Raw genomic sequence first — 6,802 nt, forward strand, 5'->3', positions numbered from 1 at the left:
AAATCTGCTAACTGTGTATTCAGGGATAATGGCAGAAAAGCACTTTAATACCACTGTCCAAACAGGATGAAGCTCCAAAGCAGCTGGCAGTGTTCCTCGAAGGACACGGGGCAGACTCTGGCATCATCTGAAGATGAGTTTGCTGAGAACACAGAGATGGGATTAAATAACACAAGCTGATTAATTGTTCTCCATTCCTCTGTCTGCCTCTTAAACTGTCTGCCTATGTCAGTTTGGTGTTTGTTGAAGATGGTTTTCAATTTTTAAGTCTTTTTTTCTCATTATTTTAATACTTAATTTAAAATATTTCATATTTTCCCTCATTATACTGATATGAGAAACTCAATAAATTATTCACGATAATGCAGATTATTCATAAAATGCTTTTTAGGCACCTCACAGAAATATGTGAACAGAAACCATTCTCCAGTAGATAAGTGGCCAGAGGATATAAACAGTTCTCAAAAGGAGAATTGCGAAAAATCTACTAAAAACCAATGAAAGAATGCTCCAAGTCATTAACAGTAAGGGAATTTTGAAACAAAACAACTCTGAGGTTTCACCTATTACCCAACAAATTTGCAAAGAGGATACAAGATTGAAACAGTCAATGTTGAAGGGATTGTGCTACTGGTAGGGTTATGAATTGGTCCAACCATTCTGGAAAGCAATTTGGAATTATGCACAGAGAGAGGGACTAAAACATCCATATGCTTTGATCTAGAGATTCCACTGCTTGGAATATACCCCAAGAATGTCAATGACAAAAAGAAAAGCCCTATATACATGAAAATATTTATAAGAGCAAAGAACTGAAAACAAAATGGACACCCACCAACTGAAGAACGGCTAAACATGTGAATGTAATGGAATATTACTGTCAAAAAAAAACCCAAAACCTTTTAATGACTACAGAGAAGCATGAAAGGACTCCTATTAACTGATGAAAAACAAAGTAAGCAGAACCAAGACAAAAGTATTGATAATGACTGCAACAATCTTAAATAGAAGTGATAATAGCAACAAAGCAATCAAAACTGAGAGATTATCATGACCAAGTTTGGCCCCAAAGAATAAAATATTAGAAGGAACCTCACCCTACTTTTTGTTGAAGTGTAGAAGACTGCATGGGCAGCTAGGTGGTGCTGGACCTGGAGTCAGGAAGACTGGAGTTCAAATCCAGCCTCAGACATTTAACAGCTGTGTGACCCTAGGCAAGTCATTTAACTGTGTTTACTCAGTTTCCTCATTTGTAAAATGAGCTGGAGAAGGCAATGGCAAACCACTCTAGTATCTTTGCCAAGAGGTCATGGAGAATCAGACATGACTGAAGACAACAAACAACAGAACATTGCATATAACATTTTTATTTTTGATAATTTGGTTAGATTTGATAAAATGTACTTTTCTCTCTTTGTTATTCTTCATTACAAGAGATGGCTCTTGGGGAGGCGCAAGGATAAATAGGTGATGTAAAATTAAGAAATATCAATAAAAATTCATTTTTAAAAGCCCAAAGTATCAATAAAGTAGTTTTTAAAATAGTTTGTGAAGAGAGAAGAAAGAATTCAGAAAGAAGGAGAGTCAGCGGAGTGAGAATTCATAGACTCTCACCAACCTCACACATGAACTCCTGCACAGCCTTCTGGTTAGCGTCCCTGACTCAAATCTCTCCGCTCTCCAGTCCATCTTCTTCTCAGCTGCTGCTATGAGATTCCTGAAGAGCAGATATGACCATGTTAACCCTCCCTCCCCCTCCCCAATAAACTCCAGCAGTTCCCTATGACTTCCAGAACCGAATATAAAATCTACTTGACTTGTAAAGCCCTTTCTAGCCTGGCCCCTTCCTACCTTTCCATCTCCTTCTACTTTCCTCTTTCAGATGACCTATGATCTAGCAATACCAGCCTTTCTGTTGCTCCTCAGACCCCATACTCCATCTCCCACCTCCATGGGCCTTTTCATTTGCTGTCCCTCGTAGCGAGAATGCTCTCCCTTCTCACCTCCACCTCTTGGCTGCCTTGGCTCCCCTTAAGACTCAGCTCTGATCTTCCTTCTGCAAGATGCCTTTCCCAGTCCTTCTTGATGTTACCTCCCTCTGAGGCAACTTCCCATTTACACAGCACATATCTGAAGGGACACTGTCGTTTGTAGGTTGTGTCCCCCAGGAGAAGATGAGCTCCTTGAGAGCAGAGACTGTTTATTTTTTGCTTTTCTTTATATCCACAGTATTCAGTATGGTACCTGACCCTTTTTAAAGTGAAATAAATTCTTTTTGATTGAATCATTCGCAGCAGAGAGACTGACAGGATTCTGAAACTTCAGACATTCACACATTTAGTAATACATCCTTGAAAAGAGCCTTCAAAAAATGACAGGTCTGTTTCAATTTGCATTGACCTTGAAATATGAAGGAAGAGGGCTTTCATAGATAGAGGGCTATGAGGTTTCCAATCAATCATTTTTTCAGTCGTGTCTGACTCTTCATGACCCCATTTAGGGTTTTCTCAGCAAAGGCACTTCCTTCTCCAGCTCATTTTACAGATGAAGAAACTGAGGAAAGCAGGGTTAAGTTACTTGCCTAGGGTCACACAGTGTCTGAGGCTGGATTTCAACTCAGGAAGAGGATTCTTCCTGATTCCAGGTCTGACACTGTAGCTACCCAGCACTTGACATAAGATATCTCATTTATAATAATATAGTAGACTATAAGCTCCTTGAGGCCAAGGGCTATTTGATGTTTTTTTAACGTAGACCTTGGCTGCCTAAGTGCCTCGTATGTAAACGAAGCTTAATAAATACTTGTTGAATTTAATTGAGCTGAACTGAATTCTAGCTGCCTGATACTTCTAACCACCACATAGGAACCCAGGATGTTAGTGTTGGAGGGACCTTGGATATCCTAGCTCACCACCACCACCACCACCCCTCACATTTTACACATTCCTTCATTCATTCATTCAAAAAGCACTTATTAAGCACCCAGGCACTGAGCTACATAGGCACTCAGAACACAATGTAAACCAAATGGTGAGAACTCCCCTCAAGGAACTCGCATCCTATTGAGGGAAAAGAACATATAAACGTAGAAGTACATAGAAAATAGAAAGTAAAAACAAAATAATTGGTGGGCATAGAGTGGGAAACCTACCAACTACAGGGGCTATGTAATTTTTTTTCTTACAGCTCCCTGCTTCCTAAGTGCATTGCATAGAGGCTTAATAAATTTTTGTGGTTCAATTGTGTCTGACTCTTCATGACACCCATTTGGGGTTTTCTTGGCAAAGATACCAGAGTGGCTTGTCATTTCCTTTTCCAGCTCATTTTACAGATGAGGAAACTGGAGGATGAAGTGACTTACCCAAGGTCAGACAGTTTGTAAGTGTCTGAGGCCAGATTTGAACTCAGGAAGATGAGTCTCCCTGACTCCAAGCCTGCATTCTATCCACTGTGCTTAGCATACTAATATGGTATATGTTAGTCATTTCTATTACTACTAATTAGTAATTACTATATTAGTAATATACTATAGTAACCTAGTTGCCCCAATATTTAATTTAATTAAATTGAACCAAATGAAGTAAGGACCTGCCTAGGAGTACTTGAGTTGAGCTTTGAAGGTAATGGGCATTCTAAGAAACAATACAAACCCATTGCTCTGACCCCAGCCAGCAAAGAGAACATGAGAAAATCCCTGGATTTTCCCTCAAACACAGATTTCTAGTACCCCACAGAATTAAAAGATAATTTGGGAAGCAATGGTGATTACAAGCATGCTCATACAGCAAAAATTGCCTTCGAACCTCACTTGAGCCAGGTTACGGTTTCAGCCAACATCACTCAAGTCTAACTGTTCTGTGTTATGGATCTCTTTCTTATGGATGTCAATATTCAAGAAACCTATCCTAACCCTACTGAGTCAGCTCTCCTCCAGGCTAAACATATCTAATGTCTTTGTCCAATTCTCATGGACTTAGTCCTCCAGCATCTTGCCTGCTATTCCTTTGGACATTCTCCAACTTACCAATATCCGTCCTAAAGTGTGAACCTGAAAGTAGAACATTGAAGCTTCTAGATGGGACCCAATCTAGGGGGCAGAGAGTATAAGGGCACCGCCATTTCATTATTCCTGAATGCTCTGATCTCGAAGCTAGGAATTTATGAAGATGATTTCTTGAACCCAAGCATAAGACTTTACATTTTTCCCTATTGACTTTCATCTTATTGAAAGGCAGTGAATAAAGAGCTGATCTCGAAGCTAGGAAGACCTTGGTCCAAGTCCCATCTCTGACCCCTGTGGGCTCTGTGACTCTGGCAAGGTATTTAGTTTCTCAGTGTTCTACACAACTCACTAGGATTATCTGCTGCAGAGAAGCCTTGCATTGGGAGAGGGAATTTCCTGTGCCAGTGAAATCACAGGTGGACTCCTTCCCTCTCCTTATTAGGGTTAGGTCAGTGCTCTAACCCATTGAGATCTTTCGGGATCATATCACCCAGTGTCAGCTGGGCCAAAAATTTGATACGCATATCATCTAAACCTTAATTCAAGTCATTGGTAAAAATATCCAACAGCATAAGCCCTTGATGGAACAGGGGAATTCCATTAGAGATTTCCTTCCAAGTGGATGTCTGACCATTAATGACTATCTGGCTATTTGAATAAATCTAATTGTACTATCACCCAACCTGCCTCCATAGCCCTCTCTTTTCCAGAAGAATAGCATGTGACACATTATCAGACAATTTGCTTAAGTTTGGATAAAACAGATCTACAGAATTTCCCAGATCTACCAGCTTAGAGAAAGGACAGGACAGGAAAAACAGGAAATACCAATTCTTATATGATGTTTGCTCTTGGCGAAGCCATGATGACTCTAAATGAATAAATTCTTTCTTGTCTAAATGTTCACTATTCTTTAATAATATACCTTGGGTTCATGTGAGGAATAATATTCAAACTCATTGACCTGGAATTTATAAATTTCCTTCCTTTTCCCTTTTTTTTCTTGAAATTTAAAATAAACTTTCCCTTTCCTGTCCATAATCTTTCAAATATCACTCAGTGGCTTAACCTGACAGCCCTTTCAGCACCCTAGGATGGATTTCATCTTGGCTGGTTGAACTCATCAAGCTCTCTTCCTATCTCCTATCAATTCCCTATTATCCAGTCTTGTTCTATCCTTCTATTCCAAAGATCATGTCATTAACAGCTCTACTTTCTCTCAGCTGTCATTTATCACTGTTCTTTCCCTTCTTTAATCTTAGTCTTTTCTTTCCTTTTCAGATGAGACAACTGGGGCATGGAGAAATTAAATGACTTATCCAAGGTCACACAGCTAGTGAGTACTAAGCAGACAAAAACGAAACTGTACAGAGAAATTGCCGTGGTTAACAGAAAATCAAGATTGGCTCTTGTGTTCAAGGAGTTTAGATGAATCTCAAAGGAGACAAGTATAAATATCCTCCTTCCTAATTACTGCTCAAAATAAGATAAGGGATCTGTCTCTGAGTTGTAGACCTGAAGCTAAATTAAACCTATTAAAAGATAATTTGGGAAGGAAGGGTGATGACAATCATGCTCATATAGCAAAACCTGCCTTCTAACCTGACTTGAACCAGGTTAGGGTTTCAGCCAACTTCACTCAAGTCTAACTGTTCTGTGTTGGCTTTTCAACTGTTGAAAACCACAGTTGCCATGATCGTGGAGTTGGAGTCCAATGGGCAACCTCTGCGCTTACAGTAAATCAACTTTATGGTGCCTGGTCTAGCTCATGCCCCTTCCTGATTGTTCAGAATACTCCAAGTCAGTCCATCTTAAAACTACAGTCAAGATTTAAGGAGCCTTTGCCATTAAACAAAAACACATTTTCAAAGGGAAGAATTATTGTGGTCAGGGATTCAAAAACAATAAACACAAAAGAACTGGAACAGAGTCCAAACACAAGACCACTCGGCAAGTTGGAAGGCATATCTAAACACAGCTCTGTTCACTGAGGCAGCTAACTCTGAAGGAGCAAAAATTCCCAGTTTATACAGCTCATGCTGTTCTTGCCCTATCCCAGCTATTTATAAAATAGCTCCACTCTGGCCAGGGTTAGGCCTTGAGCTAATTTCCATGCAGATTTCCAAACTGCCTCTAAAGATGTGAAAATGAAGGCTGGCTCTCTTTCTCTGAATGCCAACTCACCCTGGTAAGCAAATCCCGATGTATTTCTGCAAAGGCCAAAAGACAGACTGTATTTCAAGAATTAGCCGATTCCAGCAGTCAGCAGAAACACCGGATCGCCTTTATGGCTTTTCTCCTTACCTGATTTTCTTCATTTTTCTTGTTGTGTGACGATTTGAATGGCTTGTCTTTCCACAAAATATAAATTCTTTCTCTACTGTGCTGTCTATTCACCTTGAAAGTGTTTTTTTAGTATAAAACACAAATCCTAATGCCATTTGCCAATAATTTCTGGACCTGCTTAGAGCTGATCTCATACTTACCCTCCCTCCAGTACCCGACAGAATAATAGATGTATAGCCACAACTTTCCTTTCAGATACAGTTATGAATGGTAACAGACTGTAGAGTGGTGATTTTTTCCCCTTCCTTTGATTAATAGTTGTCCAAAAATCCTCAAAAATCACATCATTTCCATATTTCTTACTGTTTGGCTTTTTTTAAGATTAGGGAGAAGTCAGAGGATGAGTTTTCGAGCATGGAGAGGAGGGTGTCCCCTATTCTCCCTTTCAAAGGATTGTTAATTGAATGAAATGAGTTCATATGGCATAGTTGATGAAGAACTAGCCTCGAAGCC

The sequence above is a fragment of the Trichosurus vulpecula genome, chromosome 9 (genome assembly GCF_011100635.1).
Source record: "Trichosurus vulpecula isolate mTriVul1 chromosome 9, mTriVul1.pri, whole genome shotgun sequence".
Lineage (NCBI taxonomy): Eukaryota > Metazoa > Chordata > Mammalia > Diprotodontia > Phalangeridae > Trichosurus > Trichosurus vulpecula.